This window comes from Balaenoptera physalus, assembly GCF_965194825.1.
Source record: "Balaenoptera physalus genome assembly, chromosome: 17".
In the NCBI taxonomy this organism is placed as follows: domain Eukaryota; kingdom Metazoa; phylum Chordata; class Mammalia; order Artiodactyla; family Balaenopteridae; genus Balaenoptera; species Balaenoptera physalus.
This window is the reverse complement of record NC_138895.1, coordinates 68,015,418-68,041,132: the sequence shown is the minus strand read 5'-3', so window position 1 is coordinate 68,041,132 and position 25,715 is coordinate 68,015,418. Positions and strand designations below refer to the sequence as shown.

Sequence of the window (25,715 nt, the reverse complement as noted above, 5' to 3'; positions counted from 1 at the left end):
AAATTTTATGTGCTGGGTATTTGTATTAAACCTAATTTTCACAACATCCCCAGCAAAATATTGTTCCTATTTTGCAAATAGAAAACTGAGGTTCAAGATCATACAGATAGCAAGAGTCATGGCTAGTATTGCATTTAAGTATATCTGATTCCAAGACTTATGTCAGTTTCTTCTCTTTAATACCACAAATCACTTCTGACTTTTCAGGGAAGAGGAGAAAAAAATAAAGAAAAATAATCATAATTTAAGAAACTTAGATTTTCTCTCTCTAAATGCATTTTCTAGCTCAGAGGACTCATGGAAATTGTAAGCTTTTGTCCACTATTTTCTTAATCCCCAGGCCATCGGTTCTCTGAGGGCAGGGAATCATCACTATCTTGAGCAAAAGGAACCCTCCTCAGTGCCAAAAGTATCATCGAAGTATTGGGTTGGCGAAAAAGTTCGGCCAGATTTTTCCATAAGGTGTTATGGAAAATCCCGAACGAACTTTTTGGCCAACCCAATATTTGCTCTGAAGTTCTCTGGAGTGAGTCATGGAAATATCTTAGTTACAAGTAGGGAGTCAGCTCACTTGTTTTTGGAAGCCCCCCTTTAAATTATTGATGTACAAGAACAAATCTGTGGGACACTTAGAACTGTGGACTAAGTTTCTTTTCTGAGGATGATTTACTGAGGACTCCATTGTCTGCCAAGAGAAGGCACCAAGTGGCCAGTGGTTAGGAAGCCCGGCTTCCAGCCATGCTATCTTCAAACACTTTTGTTGAGAGGGACACCAGGTATTATCTAGTTAGACTCCTTCAAATTACAAGTGAGGAAAGTGAGATTCAGAGAGGGAAGAGCCATTCCCCAGCTCACACAGCAAGTCCTATCATTTCACCATCTAAGTCCTTTTTAACACGAAAACCTTTTCGCAGCAAATAATGAGCAAGGAACATACGCTTAGCTTCGCATTTACACTGACCACCATCCCCAAGAAGCAGACCTCTGCAGTCCACAAAATGCACTCCCTTCCTTTTCAGTTCCAAAGTTCTTTCACAAAGGACCAAATTTATGATGGAGTGTGAGGAGCTAATATCAGATTTTTTTTAAAAAGTGTCCTACAGGATGTGTATATGCAACAGATTTAATTTAAAAAGGGCCAAATTGATCCACTGGCAATTTTTATGACAAATATCTCATTTTTCACCTTCCTCTAGACCCCAGAAAATATGTCTCAATAACATTTGCAAGTTCTGCTGCAAAAGAGCCAAGATAAGCTTCAATTTTGGCTCCTTTGGTGGAGAGCTCCCACTGAGATATAGAGACCTACTTCCAGCTCCTTGGAGGGCTCTTTCCCTAACTTGAATGTATTGGCCTCGTGTACACAACAGCTTGAAAATATTATGAAGGCACCCAGCCAGAAGTTTCCAGCTTCGGATGACAATGACAGAAGACCCTGAACACACCCTGGAGACAACCACCTGCAAAACACTACTTCTGAAGTGGGAGTCGAAGTTCAGGCCCTCCTGCATTATACTGGCAATTCAGATTGCAAAATTACAACTTCACAAGTTTCAAGCACAGAAATTGGAGACTGTATGAACTGTTCGGTGAGATAGAGTGCTGTGCGCTCCTATACATGAAGGCCAAAATTCTATCTACATCTAGGTGCTGACTCTCTATAGCAGTGGTTCTCAACAGGGGTGATTTTATCCCCCTGGGGACATTTGACAATGCCCAGAGGTATTTTTGGTTATACAACTGTGTGAGTGTGCTTCTGGCATCTAGTGGATGGAGGTCCGGGATGCTGTTAAACATTGTACAGTGCACAGGACAGCCCTCTACAACAATGAATTATCCAGCTCGATAATATCGAGAAGGACGACAGTAGTGAGTTTCAAAATGTGCTCTGAGGATCACTGAATCCGAATCCCTGGAGTGAAGGACGATAACCTGCACTTTGCAATTAGCATCCTGTGTGATTTTCTGTGCCTACTGAAGATGCAAAACTACTGTCCTAGAAGTTAGCAAGATCCATGCCAGCAAGAACATGGCTAAGGAATGAAGCTGTTCATGCCAATCATGAATGTTTAAGCCACCGTAATTTCTTCCCACCCCAAATGGTAGTCGGTAAAGGCGAGTGTAGTACATCTGTCTCTGTTTGGAAGCGCTGCCAGAACTCTACTTCAGCGCCCAGGGTAGGATGAGATAAGAAATGTGGCTAGAGCTGAAAATTTAAGGAGCTCTCTCTTAAGTTCATGCGAGCGCGGAATCAGCATACATTACAAGAACACTGCAGAAACCTAGAGTGAGTGTCTTCTTAAATGCTGTGCCCTGGGTAATACGTGCCTGTCTTTATAACCACTCTAGTTCACCTGACTCTGATTCTGATCCTTATCTTCAGTTTATGGATTCATTCATGTATTCATGTATTATGTATTTATTGTTATGCATGTATTTATTCAGTAAATATTTATCTATATATCTATCTATCCAGATAAGTAGATCTGGAATTATACACAAATTTAAAGTTGCATCATGTGTATCTTCTTTCTAGGTTCCTGTGGCTATATTTTTAATATCATTTGAAGGTAATGAGCAAACATCTTTGGAGAATCTTCTAGGTGCCATAAAGTGTCTATAGTGTGGGCGAAGGATTCAGACAAAAATACAAGTGTATAGATTAATCAAACAATTGTGAGAAGTGAGAAGTGATTGATGCTGAGATAGAAAATCAGGGATGGGATCTAGTTTAGGTAGTGTGGTTGTGAAAGACTTTTCTGAAAAGAAGTTTAAGAAGAGACATTGAAGTGGAGACCTGAAGCATGAGTAGGTAAAAACTGTATAAAGAGTATAGACAAGAAGGTTCAGAAAGTCAGATGTGTATATTAGAGGCACAGAGGTGGCGAAGATCTAGACAAGTTTGATGGGCTGAAAGTGGGCCACAGTGCCTTGAAATGGCAACAGATGTGGCTGGAAAGTTTGGAGAGAGAGGCAGATCATGAGGGACTTTGAAGACCATTGCCAGGTCTTTCCATTTTATTTCAGATGTAAAGGAAAGTTGCAGACAGGCTTTAAGCCAGAGAGTGGTATGATATAATTTATTTTTCAAAGAAGAGCATTTCTCTTGCCCATGGTCTAGTTAATGACTCAGTTCCCTTAAACTTATTCCTAGGAATTTTCTAAAAACTTTGGTTCCCACACCCACATGGCTCTTTCCCCTCTTGGTTACCTCAGTTAGAGTATCTTCTGGAGCTGGGGTCCTGCATGAGCCGGTCCTGAGATTCAGACCTGTCTCTGTAAGGAGTCAGGGTCCCCCAGGTATCTATGGGTTGACTACCTGGGCAGAGAAAGCCTGAAAGGATGTGGTGGTGAGAGTGGGGGGTTGTCAGTGATTCAGATGAGAGACAGACAGTGAGGTCACACTAGGTCTGGGAGAGGTCACAATGATTCCCGTTTCCTGGCCCAATCCCATGCACCATGTTGGAAGCTGCGCAGTGGCAGAGCAGGTGGGGCAGGAGCTGAATGAACTGTTTAACAGGAGCTCATTGTGCGACACAGAGGCACCACTGACACACAACCATTCCAGGACTGGGTGACAAAATGTGCAGAGGGGAGAGGCAGAAGCAGGTAGAGGTTTTGTGATGCTAGAAGTTTACACAATTGGGATATACTATTTGGAGAAAATGAATATAAATTATCAGGACAGAATAAGAAAAGGAATATTTATTCATGAAAAAAGGATCCACAGTAAGTTATAGCATGTAAAAAGCTGACAAACACTATAAACGTTATCTAAAAAGCCACAAAAAATGGTATTTTAATTAACTGTCACACCTTTGTGATTCTTTTTTTTATTTGTTTTTCCTCCATATATATACAATTTTTAAAGCTTACGCTCTGTTTACAGTTATTACAAAATATTGGCTATATTCCCTGTGTTGTACAATACGTCCTTGTAGCCTACTTTATACCCAATAGTTTCTATAATTCTTTTTTTTTTAACGTTTATTGGCTACATACTCTTTGATCACCGCCTATTCATAGAGCAACATTTCTTGTGATATTTTTTATAGAAAGAATAGAAAGGTAGTTCAGTCTTCGCTCTGTTGTATCTGATCAATAAAACATGCAACTTCTCTTACAAACATATTAGCTTTGTATCGTATTTTTCAGGACTGTGCCCTTACAAACACAGAATTTTGATAAAATTCATTTTTGTGATTTACATCAAGACAAAAGCATAGGGTAAATTTAAAATTATCTATGCTACATCATCAAGTATGTTTTTGACAGAAGAGAACTTCCATTTTCTCTAGACTTTGATGAAAACTAAATCTCCTACTTGTACTTTTATACATTTAAAAAATGGTAGAATTTTCGAAAATTAGCTCCTGGCTCATGCATTTCAAGTTTGTTTCTTCCTCCCCTCTAGCCATATAATTCTAGTTCTGGATGCCAGAGGACCCATTAATATCACATTAGGTCATCTGGCTTTGAACTTTATATCGAATGCTGTATCAGGCACCACATGGGGTAGAAATATTTCTAGAAGCCATTCCTATACTGGGTGCTTAAAATGTATTAATTATAATATAGAAGTAACTACAAACTACATACATGTATTCTACTAAATCCAAACTAAAGAGTCTTCCAATTTAACTCTCCCTTAGCTGGATCCCAAAAATACCCTTAGTCATTCCAACACTACTAGACACAAGGATATATATGACAGAGTGGAAAAAATGAGACAGCAGCCTTAACTGATTGCAGTTTAAATTTATGCTGCCAATATTATAAAACATAGAATCACATGAACACATTGCTAGGGTCCCTTATAGTGTCCTAGAGTACGTCTGCCTCTGGGTGGGAGAGAAAGGCATTTGCCCCTTTTCTGCAGAAAACAGATCATTTTTCCAGTCCTAGGAAGACTTAAGGGAGCAGAACATCATTTTGGAATTTCCAGGATGTCGAAACTTTGGGCAAGTTGGGAAATAGTATTCTTGATACAGCTAATAGCATTTCTCAGTAGTCACAAGAAACAAACAGTATGAGGTACTACCCTAAAGTTGTAGCTTCGTTGGCAGGACCCCCCAGCATGGAAGACTGGTAGGGGTGAGGGGAAGGCGGGTGCTACCGTGGAAGACCATGAGACATGAGAAGATTATAAACAGGGATGAGACTCCCCACCAGGGCTTTCCCAGAAAGTATCGGGGAGTGAGCCTTTGTCCTGATCTATGAAATACATGTTATTTCTATTAATATCACTAAATTTACACAAGAATTTGGTTAATGCCTACTTTATTTCCAAATCCCAGAACCAATCTACACCAGGTACCAAATGGATTTAGACAATGATGAGTGCCAGGATATCTCATCCACAACATCACATTAATGATGTACTGTGAACCACATGCTGTGCTTTGGATCCAATCACCTCCTAAGAGGCAATCAGGCATCTGACCAATGTTGACCTTGGCCAGATATCAAACTAAGACCCAAACAAAGGGCATGCAGTTGTAGTCTTATATATGACCCAGTCCTCATTCCCTGACATCAAAACTACAAGAACTGCTGCTTAACCTTTTTTTTCTTTTTTATTGGGGGGGGGTGTAGTACCAAAAAGCAATTGCGTGGTCAAATGTGTCCCATCTGAATCTCCTGGGAACATATCAGGTACAGCTCTCACCCAGAGAGACTCTTATTACCCATCTCTTACCGCCATCTTCTTATCACCCACCAATAAAACACAGTTTTGGAACACCCTCTATCCCTAAAAATTCAACTATTTCATGCGTTGAAAATGATTCTTCAAAAATTATATTCTGCCAACCAAATTTGCATTGCCTTGTCATTATTTACCAATGCCTCTACTTCAACACTAGACATTCTGTCATAGACTAACCCCGTTGTGTTTAGCCACTTGCCATTTCATTGGGCTAAGAATCAAGTACGTGCTTGTATATACACAGAAGTTACCCCCTAGAGGATAAGGAGGCAAATAAGAGTGGAAAAAAAAAGAAAAAGCAGAGCAAGGAATTTTTTCCTTTGTACAGAATTTTGGTCTCATATTTTTCTTTCCCACCAGTCTTAGTTTAGTATACAGCATGGGTCAGTCAGTTTACCTACATGACATCTTTTGATTGTCAGGACACCACTGCTAAATAAGCATTATTATTATACCCATTTCAAAGATGCAAAAACTAATGCTCAGTGATAGTAAGAAGAAAAAAAAATTACATAGCAGATTAGTAGTTACGGAGCTGGGCTGCTAACCCAGATCTGTTGTCTCCAGGGCTTCAAACGTGCTGCAGCCTCTGGATTTTTCTTCTGAGAGAACTCAGTCATGTTCAGTGTTAGGACTGTTTGCTTTTTATGTTGCCCAAGGGCAGGAAAAACATTTTAAAAAATTTCAGCTGTAAAGCAAATATATAAATAAATAACTTTCCTGCCTCCTTCTGAGCCATATACTGCCAGAAGTTTCCCATTTCTTTAAAGAGGCCTTTCAAAAGCAGAAGAGGTATATGAAATAATAAAAGTTCTACAAAAAATATACAATTTTAAACTACCATTTATTTCTTAAGGACTTACTGAGTACTCGAGGCCCTTTAAAAATATTTCTTATAACAACCCTCTGAAATAAATATGATCCATTATACAGACGAAAGAATTGAGGTTTAGAAAGGTTAAGTGGCTTGTGCAAGATAGCTAGAAAGAGGCTGAGAAAGTGAACTAATACCTGTCTGACCCCAAAATTCATGCTCTGCATGATTACACTAAACTTTCTCACATTTGTTAAGAGTCCTGTATGTCATGCATAGTTCCTCTTTTTATTCCAACTTAGAAATTAAAACATTTCTCCTCGTATTCACCTCCCAAGCACTGCCTAGTGCAGTGTAGTTCAAGCATGGTCTTTGGAGCCAGATTACCTGAGTTTAACTCCCCGCTATATCACTTAGTAAATGTGTGAACTTAGGTAACTTAACCTCTCTGTCTCAGTTTTATCATCTGCAAAATGCGCATAGTTCTAGTGCCTACATGATAAGTTATTGGGAGTTTTAAATGACTTAACATGTGGAAAACACTCAGAAGGATGTATGATGCATAGTAAGTACTATGTTAGTGTTTGTATGATGCACAGTTAGTATTATATTAGTGTTTATAAAAAGAACATATGGTCCTAGTAAGTACTTCAGTAATGTTTGCGTAGAAGAGTATATGATAGACACAGAGTAAGGTCCGGCCTGTTATGTTTGTCCTCACCTCTTTCTGGTACTCCCTACTCCAGCCATGGCTTCAGCAACAAAGCTTAGTTTATTTTTATTTTTTTTATAATGTATAAAAGGTATATTACCTTTAATTTATCATAAGATTTATTTCTTGTTGTTTTATATTTTTTTCAGCTTTTTATTTTATACTGGAGTATAGTTGATTAACAGTGTTGTGATAGTTTCAGGTGGACAGAAAAGTGATTCAGTTATACATATACATGTATCTATTCTTTTTCAAATTCTTTTCCCATTTAGGTTATTAGAGAATATTGAGCAGCATTTCCTGTGCTGTCCAGTAGGTCCTTGTTGGTTTTCCATTTTAAATAGAGCAGAGTGTACATGTCGATCCCAGACTCCCTAACTATCCCTCCCCACAACCCTTCCCCCTGTAGCCATAAGTTCATTCTCTGCATCAGCAGCAGCTTAGTTTAGGTGTAGCCTGAGGACATTTACTACAGCTGCACCTCACGTGTCTCAATTTCTGCCCTGCCACTGTGGTGTGTCTGCTCTCTCTGCAACCACCAGGCATCAAATCTGGAGCTGTGAGTGAATTATCTCCCTGAGCAGTAACCCTTGAACAATGTGGAATGGGAACCAGTAAATAAATGCCTACCTCTTCCGTCTCTCAGGAGACCATTCAGAGGATCATTTCAAATAGGTCTTTAGGGTGTGTGTGTGTATGGGGGGGGGCAGTGGGACTTGGAGATGGCAGTGAATTAAGTCCTAGGAATAAGTGATCCAAGCTTCTGGGACCTCATAATGGGATATAAGTCTCCATGCCTGCCCTATAAGAGCCCCTTATTCTTGGTGTCAACATGTTTCCCACTCCACCTCGTGTATAACACGGTGTTAAGTAAAGCAGAACAGCAGAGGAATAAAACCCTTCGGATCACATATCACACAGATGGGATCTTGTTTGCCTTGGCCTAATATAACCTAAGTAATTTGCCTCCAGCAAGAAATTAACCCAATTTGACAAATAATGTGTGGTGCATGAGAAATCAGCAGAGGTGGGCTCTAATTCCACATCTATGTTTAATTAGTTCTGTGACCCTAGGAAATACACTAAACCACTTTAAGTCCCAACTATTTTATTGCAACAATGGGAGATATTACTTGATGATTTCTAGAATCTTTCTTATAAAATTAAAATTCTGATTCTCAAGGCCTTTTGACAGTTACTAACATTATACATATTATTTGGAGCATATGATGAAAATAGATTCAAGATTATTAAACATTTTATAATCTATCTTATTTGAAACAGATCTAATAACCCCTTTATTCATGGATTTGCAAATAAAATTCAGATTTAAGATAAATTTATCATACTTAAATGTAAAAATTATCTAGCCGTATCTAGCCGTTATTCACATGGTGGGCAGGCTACACTTCAAAAATACTTTTTATAATAGCATCCTTGTCATTTAATTATCACAACACTCCTACTGTATCAATACTATTAATAATTCCCATATGAGGAACAAAGCAGTAAATTCAAATTTCCTTTCAGCTACATGGTAAATAATTGATAGATACATAGTTTTCCATTAAGAAAACTATCTTTCTAAAAACTGGGTTTCCACTAGAACCATACAAAATAAAAACAAACATTGAAGGTGAGCAATAAAAATTGTTTAACCAGATAGATAAATACAAATATCAATATGATGGGGAAACCTCCTGGTTTTGTAGAAAGTTCCATCCTTCTTGCCTATACAGTAAAATCTTTGAGGTCACAGGTAAGTGTCTTACGTAACAGCTTGTATTCACATTCTAGACTTACACACAGTAACTGCTAAATTATTAATCACCAGATATATGAATGATTGCGTGATAAGTTGGGACTGAAAATTAGAAACAAATTTATTTCCTGTAGGATTCCTTCCATAACTCCCCAGCCCCAGGCAGGGCAAGATGCTTCTCTGCTCTACGAATGCCAAAATCATTATGACATTAGGGCACAGAATACTGGAATCTCTCTATGTGGCCATGTGTTGTTAGCTTGTGAACTACATGAAAGGCAGCACTAAGTTTTAATCATCTCTTTTTCCTGTGCCCTTAGCATGTGGTAGATACAAGAAATATGTGTTGACTTAGCAAATGAATGAAAGACAGAGTTTGGAAGAGAGAGAATAATTTGGTAATTTTGGATTTATTATTACTGTGCTGTTATTTGAAGCTGGAGAGAGAGTAGTAGCATAAAAAAGGAACTAGACCCTTAGAGATGCTCACAGTTGGCAGTACAATGGAGAAAGGAGGCATAAGAGAAGAATCACTGAAGATCAACTGGGAGAACCACAAAAACGTGAGATCGGGTAAATAAAAAAGAAAGTGGCAAACCACTCTTACGGTGTTTCCATTACGATGTATTTATTGCACATCATACAAGATTTATATTTAGCTTGGATACTCAGAGTACCACCTTAAGTTGTTATTCAACTTCGGTTTGGACTTGTGTCATCAGAGCCGCAACCTCAGAGAACTTGAAACAAGCGAGGCTCTGAAAACAGTAACCTTGGGTATGGCATTTCTAATCCTTGCTGTGTGGGCTGGAGCAAATTAGCCTGAAGATGCCTCAGTTTTGTTTGCATGGTGAAAACATCTCCATCTCCCTCACTGGGTTGCTATAGGCAATCACTAATAAAACATTATGATAAAGCCCTATGCAAATATGAAGTGCTATTGAAATGTACAGTAATACACTGGACATCTTTGTTTTCCAACAGACACAGCCCGAGAGACATTTCCTTCCTTCCAGAACGTGTACACTCAACGGTTAAGTGTCCATCTGGCAAGTCAGACTCCACCAAGAGTGGAAAGACAAATTATTATAAGGTAAACGGCTGAGTGTTAGTGTGCGAAGGTGGGAAAAGCCTTGTAGCCCTGCCTGAATAAGGGTTAAGAATAGGGATTAAGATGCCCCAGAACGTGCAAGGTACTTGATATTTTCCCCGGAGAGAATGAAGGCAGGGAAAATTTCTGGCTACCTGGGCCCCTTTGCCTTCCCTCCAAAAACATTACACTTGGCTAATGGAGCTGTAACTTTGTTTTGATTTCCTGAGTGGTCTTGAGTTACCTAATATCTGGCTTGCTTCCCTAGATGGCTGCTTCTTAGATCTCTCCAGTAAAATCATACTTAAACCATTTTCATTAGCAACTGAGTACTACATGATTATAAAGTACCTCATGAAATGCCTTGATTAGTAGAGATCAAAGGCAGACCTTCATTAGTTTGGCTTTCTTTCCCCTCCTACTTTGCCTTTGCGTTAAACTGCATTAACCTGACTAAGCTCAGCTCTCCAAAGTTTGTACAATCTGGAAAAGATAACTTCTCCTGAGGAGTCTGACTTTTCTTTGGAGCACATGGCTGGCAGGTTTTCTGTGGCCCAAGTCATAGTCAACATGCTGTCTATTTTGTGGAGAGAAACAGTCCCTACTCCGAAAGTAGCACCACTGTGGTCACTTCTGCAACACCCCCTAGGGTTAAAATAGACTCGGATCAACTCCATAGCCAAAGGTCATGAGCCTATGAGCCTGGCTTTCCTCACCAAACTGAGTCATTTTAACCTCACTCAAGTGTCATATTCGATAATAAAGCTGTCCGGGGTGACATGGTAGTAAGGGGTGCTTTTCATTCAGGCAGACCAGAGTTTAAATTCTGGCTTCTTCACCTCTCTGAGCTTCAAGTTTCTCAGATGTAAATTTGGGATATTAGTGCCAACTTCACAGAACTGTTGCTAAGAATAAATGAGATAATGTTTAGGGACCATCTGACACAGTGCCTACCACATAGAAAGCATCCAATACATTTATAAAAATATATATATTTATATGAAAATATATATATATATATAAATTCAGTGCACCCTTACAATTCTAGAAAGGAGAGGCGCTAATGCAGAACTATGACATGTTAACTGGAAAGTGTTTCCCATTGCTCAGCCACAGCAGCCTCCAATTTTCTTTTGGAGAAATATTCCAGTGAGGAATGGAAGATGTTTCCTTGGATTAGCTATTCGGAGCCAGGCAAACCTCAAACCTTCCCCCAAGCACATAGAAGAGGATGTCAACTCCTGGTCTAAGAGCAAGAGACACAGTGGAAAATCTGGCTTTCTGCATCGTGAGATTGAAGTTGAGTGATATGGAGTAGAGACAAGGTAAACTTGAGAGAGAGAGAGATTAATTATAAGGAATTGGCTCATGTGATTATGAAGGCCGAGACAGCCAATATATAGTTCAAGTCTGTTTGAAGGCCTGAAAACCAGGAGAGCCAATGGTATAAATTCCAGTCTGAGTCTGAGTCCAAAGGTAGGAGAAAACCTATGTCCCAAGCTTGAAGATGTTCAGGCAGAGAGAGAGAATTCTTTCTTACTCAACCTTTTATTCTACTCAGGCCTTCAGTGAATTGGATAAGACCCACCCACCTTTGGGAGGGCAATCTACTTTACTCCATCTACTGATTCCAATGGTAATCTCATCCAGAAACACCCTCAAAGACACACCAGGAAGAATATTTAACAAACTATCTGGGTACTCCATGGACTAAGTTGACACCTAAGATTAACCATCACAGTAATCCCTTAGATGGCTGAGTTACACACTGCTGACATTCATTCATATACTCATTCAGTCAGTGAATCGACAAATATTTGACAGTCTCTCATGTGCTAGCCACCATACCAAGCTGAACATTCAAAGATAAATAAATACCATTGTGTCCTCACAGGTAATGTGACCTACGTGAGGATCACAAGGTCTATCGGTCACTCTGATAAACAATTATTACCTATAATGTAAAAATTGTCCTCAGAAAGCATTCTATGAGCCTTAATAACTGAAACCTTTAGTGTTTTATAGGTATGTCTAAAATATACAGGTTTTATACTTTATAAACGGAAGCCAAGCTCAAGCTATATTTTTATAGGTGAAGTCTTGAAATCCAGGGATAAAAACATGAATTATCTTCCGTGAGCTTTGGTTCTCTCTGGTGGGAGTCTCCTCGAGGGGATGTCCCACAGGTGCATCTCTTCAATTATGTCCTACTGAATATGTCTCTAGATACTTTCTGGGAAAGTGGAAATTGGAGGTGTAAGGCTAAGATTTTGCTTTACTTTCTCCACAAGCATGTTTGATACAATGCGAATGAGAGGTGTCGGTAGTAGAGAAAAGTTGAGTTCTTCCTGCCAAACAGGAAAATAAAAATGCCACCTTACATACAGGGCATTAAGCCCTATAGGAATTAAACAAATTGTATATGGGAGTGATTTAGGAATTAAAATCTAATGAAGGTGGCAGGGGGAATAGAGGCAAAGAGTGGGGTATACAACTTAATATGTCTTTTTTAGAAAATCAACTTTTTTTTTAAAGAGGAGAGCTTAGACTAATAATTTGTTCTATGTGCCCATTATCCCATTCCAGCCCTCAGCATAGTGATTTTTGAAAAAAAAAAAAAAAAGTGAGATAATGAACAAAAACAAAAACAAACCAGAACTGCCAGGTAATAGCATGTAGCAGCTAAGAATTTGGGCTCTGGGTTCACAGAGATACGAGTTAGAACCCACTTTTGTTGTTTAATAGCTGTGACACCTTGGGGAAAATAATAACCTGAAGTTTATTTTATCTGTAATGTGGGAATGATGATCATACCCAATTCTTAGGGATGATGCAAACATACATGTGGTAATACCTGGAGGGTGACTGAACCAGAGGGAGAACTTGAGCGTTAGCCCAAATAGGTTATTTCATATAATCTTTGCAGTACTGTGAGTAGCTATTATTAGCTCCATTCTATGGATGAGGGAAATGGGGCTTGCAGATTTTAAGAATTTGCTAAATCTACACACAAATCTTAAATTCCCTCCCAGCACTGCTTTAGTTGTAGAAGATTTGGGGTTGAAACACATATTTTCCACCTTCCTAATCTCAAGCTTTTGTACTATTCCATGTCACTTCCATTCTCTTGTAGAAGCTCTCTTATTCATGCTTGTTTTACTTCCTGATTTACATTCTAAACTCTCAGAAAATAGTCCAAGGCTGGACTTTGTTTGTATCACCCACACTGGCTAACTTAGTGGAGGGGATTCGTTCATCAGTATTTGTTTGACTGCTTTGTTCAATAAAAAAAAATCTCTTGCTATTTTCAGGATATTGATACATACTTTGTTAGATTTGTACCTAAGTATTTCATTTTCTTTAAAGAAATTTGTAAATGGTATTTTGTTTATAATTTCAGCTTCACGTGTTCATTTTATTATATAAAAATATGATTAATTTTAGGTATTGATCTTTACCCTATGACCTTACTGAACTCAATTAGTTCTAGCTGAGATCTTATCACTTTCTCATTTGTTTAAGAGAATTCGTAATGGCTTGTTGAATCATTTTATGGTGGTTGCTTTAAAATCATTGTCAGATCATTTTAACATCTGATTTATCTCAGTGTTGGTATTACTTGATTGTGTTTTCTTATTCAAGATGTGATTTTCCTGGTATGAAGGATGATTTCCTAGACATTTAGGCTATTATGTTAGGAGACTCTGAGTCTTGCTTAAAATTTTAATTTTAAGCATCAGTCACCCTATTTAGGTTTAGCACATAGGTCCTGCCTCCTTCTGTGAGCTGTGATTCCAATGACAATCTAATTTTCAGAGACTTTCTGGTACTGTTTTGGTCTGCTTAGCAAATTTCAAGTATACAGAACAGTCTTGTTAACTATCGTCACCATGCTGTGCATTACATCTCCAGAATTTATCTTGCATAACTGAAATTTTGCACCCTTTGGCCAACATCTCCACATTTCTTCTTCCTCCCAGCCTCTGTCAACCATCATTCTACTCTCTATTTTTATGAGATTGACTATTTTAGGCTGTTCTTATAAATGGCATCATGTAGTATATGTCCTTCTGTATTTGGCTTATTTCACTTAGCATTATGTCCTCCAAGTTCATCTATGTTGTGACAGATGGCAGGATCTCCATATAATCCAGCAATCCCACTTCGGGATACGTATTCAAAGGAACTGAAATCAGGATCTTGAAGAGATATCTGTACCCCCATGTTTACTGCAGTGCAATTCACAATAGCCGAGAAATGGAAACAAGCTCAGGGTCCATCTACAGGTCAATGGATAAGAAAATGTGGCATATACATACACTGGAATAGTATTTAGACTTAGAAAAGTTTCCTTTTTAAATGGAACGGTTTTTAGCAGCGTCGTTTAATGTTCGCGTAAGATAATCATGTAAATTGCTAAGCACAGTGCCCAGTGGTTAGTAAACATTCGGTAAGAATTAGACTTCATGCTGACACCAGTAGCAATTTTCTCTGGAACTGTTCCCAGCTTTTCCCCAAATGTGCTTCTATCAGTTTGGACAGAGGCAATCATGGAACTTGTGTCAGGGCAGAGTTCAGAAACTAATCCTGGAAAGCTGCATAGGAATATATATAATGTAAATGTATTTAAGGAACCATAGTGGATGTTTGAAAGGCAGTGTAACTAAGTACACTCTAGTGTCAGATTATCTAGATCTATGTTCTAATAGCTGTTGATTTTGTACAAATTGCTTAGTATTTCTATGCCTCAGTTTCTTCACCTGTAAATACAAATAAATGTAAATAACCTTCTTATGAGGTTATTTTAAAAATTAACTTAGAAAATATACATAGGACTGTTTTAACAGTAAGAGTTAATTAGGTTCAGTACTTTAAACATTTCTTGCACATAGGACAAATTGATTATGTGTTTGTGATTATTGTAATGAATACCTTCTAGAAAAGAAATTAAGGTTTGGAAAATTCAAGCAATTCACCCAAGACGACACAGCCAGGGAATAGAACTGGGTCTTGAACTCAGTTCTATCTGATTCCAAAGCCTGTGTTCTTTTCCATTATTTTACTTTTCTCAAAGTTGAGTAATGGACAGACTTAGAAGAAACAAAAGTTCAGTTTAATATTGATGTTGATTTAAATGATTTTTATTATAATGTTGCTAAAATGTGTGCAAATCTAAACCTAGATATAATTCTTATGCCTATAAATCATTTAATTTATAAAATTCAAACACATTTACTAATTATATGCAGACAAAAGATGCAACCCAGTAAAATTTAATTTAGTAACATTTATCTAATGTGACGGATGTTGTTTTTTACTTGAAACTAAAAACCACTCACAAAGGAACATGGTACTCACCGCTAAGGTTCGAGATCTTTTGCAGCCATCATGCCCATACATCTGTGTGCTGTGAGACTGGTCATTTTTTCCACCTCTCTTCTCTGTTCCAACTACTGCAAAAGCATAACATGATGTCATTTGGCCCTCACTTGGCAGAAATTCACCATTTACATAGTAATTCTGCCTCCTTTTTTTTTTTTTTTTTCACTTTAGCCCACGGTAAAGTAGAACTACCGGGGTATAACAAACTCAAAACAAAAACACTATTAAGGTCTTTGAGGGACTTCCCTGGTGGTCCAGTGGTTAAGACTCCATGCTTCCAATGCAGGGGGCGCAGGTTCGATCCCTGGTTGGGGAACTAGGATCCTACATTCTGCACGGCCAAAAACTGAGGAAAAAAAAAAAAAAGTCTTTGAATATGGCTACAATTATTAGTTGTGAGGTTGCCATCAGATGGTCAAAAAATATGCTTATGTACATATTTTAGATTGCCATTGATATGAAATTGCCAAATGAAAAATTCTCATGGACTCTTGGAAATATGCTCAAGAATCTTCTAAGGAACCAAAGATCTTATTTTAGGAAATTTGGAGCTGCTCTCTGATGGTCTAACTGCTGTCTCCTCCTGTCTTGAAGGAGCTTTAATTTATACCATAAATGATTTAGAATAATGTTTGAGTCATACTAAAGTCGTGCTGGCTGGAAGGAGGTAAGATGCAACACAATTACCTTTTCAAATTTTTGTACAATGCAAAGTGATGGAAGACATTCTTTCTGAACATGTAGAATCAACGATGTTGGAGAGGGATGGTTTTCGTTTATGGCTTACTTTGGTGGTTGAGAAAAAGGGAGTCACGATCATGATTAACTATTATTTCACTCATTTTAAGGGGACAATAATGACTAAGGTTTATCTGGCATGTTATCATTTACAAAGAGCTTTGTCCAACTTGATTATCTTCCAGCTTCAACCACACCCAGATGAAGACATTTCTCCAAGTAATAATCATAAATTGAGGAGCTGATATTTAAATCAGGTGCCCTAAATTTTAACTTCTCTTTGTTCTGCTATTGCAAGGCATCTCCATGAAGAGTAGTGCTACATGAAGTCTGTCCTCGACACGAGTGGGATAATACACACTACACTGTTCCCAAGTTTCTCCCTATTAGAGACAAGGAAGCCTGAGTTTTCACCAAAGTCAAAACAAAATGTTAAGAGCATGGGGCTCTAGGCTTATACTCTATCTTTATTACTTACTAACTCTGTGACTATGGAAAAGTTATGCAAACTCTCCCAGTGACAGTATTGTCATCTGAAAAATAAGGATGTCAGTGCCCTTCTTATGAGGTTATTTTAAAGGTTAACTTAGAAAATATACATGAAGAACTTGGCACAATACTTGTATGTAGCACTAATAATACAATGCTTACTCTTTGCCAGACACTCTTTTAAGAGCTTTATATATTGACTTAGTTAATCTTCATATAACAACCCTATGAGTAAGATATATTTCATCCCCATTTGACAGATGGGGAAACTAAATGAGTTATCTAAGGTCACACAGCTGGTAAGCGATGATGGTGGAATTTAAACCCACACTTCTAATCCAAACCCTGTGTTCCAGAGTCTGTGCTTATGGGAAAGTTCTATACTACTTCTCCATGCTCTAAGTAATGTAACTTGAGAAAGGGATGGTCTTTATTTAATCTCCCCATCTTGTCATCCCATCTCAGCTCTTTCCTAGAATACTACATCACTCAAATCTTTTACAGTCTTTTACCCTGATTATAGTTTTAGCTCCATCGAATCCATTTTCCTCATTGCAGCCAACATGTTGTTTAATAGAATCACTCCTCTTCCTCATTACAATCTTTCTAAGGTTAATCATCACCTTCAGTACATGACCATGATCATAGCCCTGCTTTCCTTTCCAATCTCATCACCTTCTATCTCCTCTCAAATTTGACATTCTAGGAATCTAGACTATTTGTAGTTTCCTGAACATACAATCCAGTTTTATTGTACTTTGAAGCATTTTTTTTACCTTATTGAAATGACCATATTTCTATGAATGGCTAAATCCTTCATATCTTTTAAAACTCATTTTAAATATCCCTTATATAGGAAGCCTTTTCTGAAATCCTTACTTGTACTTCCTGAAATCTAGATGTGATTATATTCACATTTCCTAAGCTAAAAAGTGTTTTAATTCTGAAAAAAAAAAAAGGCTCTCAATGATACTTGTAGTATCAATTACTGTGCAGAACTGTGACATGGGGGGTTGTATATTAGTCACTTTGGACAAATACCACAAATAATAAATAGCAACTGAGCCAAATATTATCACTAGATTTCGTTCTGGAACAATAGCAGTGTTGAGCAAATCCAGCTCTGGTTGTGTTTATGTATCAAGAAATCTTTGTATGGTGCAAAAAAAAAAAAAAACCAGAAATCTTTATATAATACTCTGTGATCAGTGAAACTCAGCACATGTTTCCCAAGACCCCGCCCTCCCACCTCTTCTTTCTTCCTCCCAACCCCCATCCCATTGTTACTAAGCTCATGTTTGTCAAGAAAAATTTGGCCTCTATGAATCTGATCTGTTTACACTTGACTCATCAAAAATGTTTTGTAAGAGAGGTTTGATGTCCAAGAAACCTCTAGAGCCTCCTCTGTGGATCTTTAAGATATTTTTTTTTCTGAGAACTGAGAGACGGTTTCTGGCCATGACATCCAAGTAAACGGGAACTTCAAATTATTTAAGACTGTTAAGGGGATCAAAATATATGCATGAACATGCTGGCATGTGCTCTCTTGTACTTCAGTTATATATCCATGTACAAGGAAGGTTTTCAATTTCTCCCTGAAGGTAAATTTCAGGAAGTGGGTAGTTGAACAACATGACCCAAGGAATCCTTAAAATATTACATAGTTCCCTGGGCCCTACTGAAATTACTTTGTCCTTGATGTCACTAACATTTCCATATCAGAAGGCACCCTCTCCCAGACAACAGCTAATCTGAATTAAGTATTCCTTTCAGAACGGCCTTTGGCTTACTGCCAGCTAAGGTAGAGCAGGGTCCTTCCTGCCAAGCCACCTGGCTCCTTGCTTCCTTGCTATACCAGGTAGTCAGGCCCAGTCAGTGGAAGAGCAAGCAAGCCCCAGAAAAGATAATGCAATCCATGTGTTCCAGCATAAATGTCTCTGTTTTTATTGCATGGCTGTAAGTCATTTATTCAAAGATTCCAAATTATATTTTAAAAGTTCAACAAATAGTTCATTGTACAACAGACTTGAGCACTTAATTAGAAACCGCAGTACTTTGCTCATTGCATGTAATATTATAATGGCCTTTTTCTTCCATTATCCAAATATTGTAGCTAATTTATCTTGTAAGATGTCTTGTGCAGTACACGACAAAAGTAGTGTGACTATATACAAGTTAGACAATTAGGCCTGATTTGAGAAAAGGGTTTTCAAGAACACTTCCTTAATATTTCTTCCTGGCCACTTTCTCTAATCCCTAGCAAACCACAGGATGTCCTAACCTTAAAACCTACCACAACAGCAACAAAGCCCCCGTCTGGTTACTAAACACTCTTGGAAGCTTCTTTTTGGAAACCCACTTTCAGTTTTCTGCCACTGCAAGTCACTAGAGGAAAATCATCTTATTGTTTCAAAGGCAGAGAACAGAAATTGAATCCAATCACCTCTTTGGATGTGTTGATACCCTGACATCCCGATTTATCATTTCTAAACCCTATTGTCCTCTTGCACCACTCAGTAACCTTTAGAGACAGAAGGAGATGGTCACATATTCTCTGCCTCTGAATATATGGATGAGAACTAGAAACACAGTTACTTAATGCCAAACAGCTGGATATGTGAATACATCCTGATGTTTCCTTTCTTTATTCCATTTTCAGCCAGCTGTTTGGCATTACACAGACAACACCTAATCTTTCTAAAAAGAGTTTCAAAAATATTATGACTCTTTAAATTGTGAAGATGGGAAAACAAAGACTTAGAAAGATATAATTGAAGTCTATGCAATCATGAAGGATTTAAATAAACTGAATATAAACTCATTCATAGATCAGAATGCTAGAAACATTCTTTGAAATCTGAGAAAGACTTTAAGCCACAAACAAAAGGACAACCGAGTTAAGAATAAACATATGGAACTTGTTACCCTAGAGGTAGGGAATGAAGATATACATACTAATTCAAAAATATTTTTATATGTTCACAGATGATCGACAGAGTTATTAAACGCAACGAAAATATTTTGGATACATTGTTAACTTTTTGACACTGGTGTCATGGAGGACAATTCTGACTTTTAGCACAGGAGTAAACTGTCTGTATCCATACATTGTGTTGGTTGAAATAAAGTCTGGCAATTGTGACTTGCATGGTAGCTGCTTATCATTATTTGTTGAATGAATATTAATATGTATAGTACTTTCAAGTACATAAACTCTTGCATATGCATTCTCATTTTTTTAATCCGTATTATAATCTTTTGATATTGAAACGGTAGAAAATTCCCCAGAGAACTGAAATGGAGGTAGGTGGAGAGAGAAGAATTATGGGAGAGTAATCACACTTTTGGGCTCTGCAGTCAGAACCGCCTAGAATCCTGGCTCTACAAATCACAGGCTTTATCATTTTAGACAAGATACTTAAACTCTCCAAACCTAATTTCCTTTTAGGTAAAATGAAAATAATGAAAAGTCTACTTTATAGTGTTTCTGTGAGAATTAATGAGATATCCCATATAAAGCATATTGTCCAGTGTCTGGCACATAGAAAATATTCAATAAATATTAGCTATTTTAAAGATAAGAAAATTTATTTGCAAAGCTATTAAGTAGTCTATCCTCCACAACATGGCTTGTAAATCATAGTACTGAGAATCAAGCAGAATTCTTTATATTCTGGTGTGTTTGTTCCACGTGCATGGCATATGCTATTTGGCCAAAGACAAAAGACTAGACCGAGTTGCCCAAGGAGAAAGAAGCCTGGCATTTGGTATTTGAATGAGTTCTCCCATACAATGACAAATATAAACTCTTATAACTCATTAAGTATTGTATATTTTAAGTGGACTTCTGTTGGTTTTATGATAAAAATATCCAATTTATCTCTGATCGATGATAGTCAACTGTATGTTTGGATTTGTGAGCTCACTACCATCATCTTGGCAATGTTTACCATTTACTAAATAAATTCTATCTACAGTTTTAAGTAACAACAAAGATTTGCATTTATATGAGAGGCCTTCTGTTTAAAAGAGGATTAGACAAAATGATATGGAGGAAACATTGCAGAAGTGTTTCTTAACATCTATTCCTCAAATGAGACCAACATTGCAGAACAAATTTAGCATGAAAATTAATTCATGTCCTTTCCAAGATGTCTTGAAAAATGAGCCAGCTAATGTGTTTGGATAATAGAAAAAAAAAAAAAGATCAGCTCGGTGCTTTGTGACCACTAGAGGAGTGGGATAGGGAGGGTGGGAGGGAGACTCAAGAGGGAGGGGATATGGGGATATATGTATACAATAGCTGATTCACTTTGTTATACAGCAGAAACTAACACAACATGGTAAAGCAATTTTACTCCAATAAAGATGTTAAATTAAAAAAAAAAAAAAAATAGAGGGCTTCCCTGGTGGCGCAGTGGTTGAGAATCTGCCTGCCAATTCAGGGGACACGGGTTCGAGCCCTGGTCTGGGAAGATCCCACATGCCGCGGAGCAACTGGGCCCGTGAGCCACAATTACTGAGCCTGCGCGTCTGGAGCCTGTGCTCCGCAACAAGAGAGGCCGCGATGGTGAGAGGCCCGCGCACCGCGAAGAAGAGTGGTCCCCACTTGCCGCAACTAGAGAAAGCCCTCGCACAGAAACGAAGACTCAACACAGTCATAAATAAATAAATAAATAAATAAAAGAACGTGAATTTCTAGAAAAAAAGATCCTCTGTAATATTCTTTTCAATAAAATATAATCACCCCAAGTATTTCATCTACAGCATGATTATTTGCAATTAAGCCTAGCATGTGTTTAGCCGCTGTAGATTTCATATTTCCCTCTCTCTAAATACAAGTAAATTACATAGTATGATTATTACGTAGTATGGGGCACCTTGATCCCAACTGCTTGCTTTATCTTCACTACAACATCTCTTCCTTCACCACAACTACCACGTGGAACATTTATCTGGTGGTGCAAACAAAAGAGGGTATTATAGGTGGGAATTGTGTCAGTTGATCCTTGCTATGTAACAATCACCCCAAAACACTTTGTCTTAAACAACAAAATTTATTGTTTCTGATAATTCTGTGAGTTGGCTGGGCAGTTCTAGTCTGGGCTCATGTAGCAGCTCATCTGGGACCAGGTGGTCGGGATGGCATTACTCACAGGTCTGGTGCTTGGATCAGTGACAGCAGGGTGACAGGCCACATGTCTCCCATTATCACACAGCCTCGGCCAGACTTATTCACATGGCGATGGTTGTAGTATTCCCAAAAGCACCAGGCAGAAAAGTCCCAATAAATAAGTGATTTTCCAGCCTTTGGTGGTGTCACATTGTTTATTGTCACATTGGCCAAGCAAGTCATAAAGGCAAGAGCAGAATAGAGGGGTGGTTACATAGACTTCCACTCTTAGTGGGAGGAGTTGCAAGCTCTCATTTCAAAGAATGTGATATTAAGAGATGGGAAGAGTTTAGGTGATGTTTCCTCCCTACCATAGACTGTCCATGACTCTATTCTATTCGAATTCTCTCCCAGAAGTTGTTCTGCACTTTACAAAGAAAATTCACAATCCTCCTTTATTTTATCCTCTCAAAAATTGTAGAAGGAAGATTAACGGAGAAGATATGCACTTAAGTTTTAACTTTTAAACAATTAGCTGTGTGACTTATGTCCAGTCACTTGATCCCTAATTATCAGATAGTATTACAACAGCTTCTGTGCTATAACATTGAGAGAATTAAACTGGATGATTCTGTGTAAATTATTTAGCACAACACTCAAATGGTTAGCTTTTAAGCTTCCATTTAAAAATACTCTCTGAGCACTTACCTCGTTCCTATGAATCAATATAGACTATTTCTTTTTTTTTTTAACATCTTTATTGTAGTATAATTGCTTTACAATGGTGTGTTAGTTTCTGCTGTATAACAAACTGAATCAGCTGTACGTATACATATATCCCCATATCCCCTCCCTCTTGCGTCTCCCTTCCACCCTCCCTATCCCACCTCTAGGTGGTCACAAAGCACCGAGCTGATCTCCCTGTGCTATGCGGCTGCTTCCCACTAGCTATCTATTTTACATTTGGTAGTGTATATATGTCAGTGTTACTCTCTCACTTCGTCCCAGCTTACCCTTCCCCCGCCCGTGTTCTCGAGTCCATTCTCTACGTTTGCGAGTATAGACTGTTTCTAAGGATTAGTTAAGGAAATAGTATTGAGCCAAATTCTGTACCTTATTCTAGCTTTTATCCTGAGGCAAGTTACTGAACATTTTGGATCTTACGTTGTTTTCCTCACCTGTAAAATAAGCATAAAAATAATTACATCTGCCTCATAGGGTTGCTGTGAAAATTACATAGAAATAATTAGAGAAATGTCTGGCACATAGAAATACACAACAACTGATAACAATTATTATAATGTCAGAGTATTGGAGTAGAGACTAGATATTTGTAGATGAAAATATTCATTAAAGATGTCCTCATGTATATTACAGCCTATTGGAAGAGTAAGACATTGAAAAAGTTCAACACATCAATAAATAAAAATTACAAATTGTGATTAGTGCCATGATAGAAAATATTATGAAGAAGGAACATAGGCAAACTTCTGATCATGTGATAGTGATAGGTCTCACTGGTGAAGGAATTTTTAAGCTAAGAATTCAAGAATCCAAAAAAGTTGAGATTCTTTACAGAAAATAAAAATTATAGTTAGAGAAGTAAAGCAACTTGTTCAAGGCTGTACAAGGCAGATATAAATAACGCAGGAAGTTTCTATGCGATAATACAACTGCTCCAAACATTATTGGCTCTGGGAGCAAATGTTGCTGAGCTCTGAGTGAGCTGGACAGCATCTCAAAATGTAAACTTCACCCCTCTGTGGGTTGCCCTCCTATTCACCTTATCCAGCTCATGAAATCTCTAACCTGAAGACTGAAAAAACCTAGAAAATGGATTTTGACATTAAAAGCTAATAATTCTGTCCTTTGTTGTGGTCCACAATCCTGCCATGTAAAAATTCAAAATATTCCTCAAACTAAAAGGCCAAGATTGTCACAATGTACAAAACTGTCAGGCCCAACTATATACTGTCTACTCCATCAGAGACACATTTAACATAAAAAGACACAGATATGAATAAAGAAAGTAAATGGAAATAAATATATTATGCAAGCAGGAAGCATAAGAAGGCAGAAGTGGCTATATTAATATTAGATAAAATAAATTTTAAGGCAAAGAGTGTTACCAGATTAAAATAGAGATATCACACAACAATAATGATCCCAGTTCATCAGAGACCATAAATGTGTGTATTTAATACCAAAGCTGCAAACACTGACAGAAAGAAAGGGAGAATAGGCAATCTTACAATCATAGCTGGAGATTTTATTACCTTTTTTGCAACAACTGATAGAACTGGACAAAAAAAATCAGAAAAGACAGAGATAACATGAACAACATTAATGTGGCCCTAACTGATACTTATGCCACAAAAGAACTCAATAACTGCGTAATACACATTCTTTTGACTTGCTCGTGGTATATTCACCAAGCTCTAAAAAAAAGGTGCTTCAAAAATAGTACCATGGGGCTTCCCTGGTGGCGCAGTGGTTGAGAATCTGCCTGCCAATGCAGGGGACACGGGTTCAAGCCCTGGTCTGGGAAGATCCCACATGCCGCAGAGCAACTAGGCCCATGAGCCACAACTACTGAGCCTGCGCGTCTGGAGCCTGTGCTCCGCAACAAGAGAGGCCGCGATAGTGAGAGGCCCGCGCACCGCGATGAAGAGTGGCCCCCGCTTGCCGCAACTAGAGAAAGCCCTCACACAGAAAAAAAGACCCAACACAGCCAAAAAAAAAAAAAAAAAGAAAGAAACAACATACTCCAAACCAATGATAGATTGCTCCAGGCAAGGGGAGATGAAAAAAAAAAAAAAAAAAGTACCATGTATATATATACAATAGAATATTACTCAGCCATAAAAAGGAATGAAATAATGCCATTTGCAGCAACATGGATGGACCTAGAGATTATCACACTAAGTGAAGTAAATCAAAGACAAATATCATATGATATTATTTATATGTGGAATCTTAAAAAACGATACAAATAAACTTATTTACAAAACAGAAGTAGACTCACAGACATAGAAAACAAACTTATGGTTAACAAAGGAGAAAGTGGGGGGAGGGATAAATCAGGAGTTTGGGATTAAAGATACACACTACTATATATAAAATAGATAAACAACAAGGACCTACTGTATAGCACAGGGAACTATATTCAATATCTTGTAATAACATGTAAAAGAATCTGAAAAAGAATAGATTATATATAGGCATATGTATAATTGAATCATTTTGTTATACACCTGAAACTAACACAACACTGTAAGTTGACTGTACTTCAGTAAAAATATTTTTAAAAATGCTATCATGAAAGGCCATAGTTTGAAGCACAAACTTAAAAAAAAATAACAATTAATGGCATTCTTTCTTTACACATGAAATTAAATTAGAAATTAATAATAATAACATATGCAGAAAATAATCCCAAACATTTGGGTAATATACAGCACACTTATAAAGAATCCACTACTAAAAAAAAATTACATATAACTCAAGTCTAATCAAGAGAAAAACATCAGACAAATCCCAGTTGACAGACATTGTATAAAATACCTAATGAATACTCCTGCAAGCCGTCAAGGCCATCAAAAACAAGGAAAGTCTAAGAAACTGCTACCAAAAGAGATGATGACAATATAGTTGAAATAAGGACTAGCTTAGAAATCAGGCAGACATGGTTCAAATCTCAGTTGTGAACTTTCTAGCCATATGAACCTGAGCAATGCAGTTCCTCTCTGTAACTGTTTCCTCAACTGTAAAATGAGAATGTAAATGCATATCTTGATGACCTGTTGCCTGCTATGCCTGGGCAGCCATTGGCAGAACTTTTCCCTAACCCAGAATTTTTCCCAAAATAACCCCCACTTGCTGCCAGGAAGACTCCCGTACAGGCTGTC

The 25,715-nt window shown here is 37.8% G+C and overlaps 1 long non-coding RNA gene across 2 annotated transcripts in view; it reads right to left on the bottom strand.

The window, feature by feature from the left end:
• The window catches only part of LOC309646696, a 102,667-nt gene that overhangs the window by 33,523 nt on the left and 43,429 nt on the right, over positions 1-25,715 (bottom strand). For both annotated transcript variants that reach the window (XR_014255535.1, XR_014255536.1), the window contains exon 3: positions 15,444-22,985. This is a non-coding gene — a long non-coding RNA (uncharacterized lncRNA). The remainder of the gene's footprint in view (positions 1-15,443; positions 22,986-25,715) is intronic.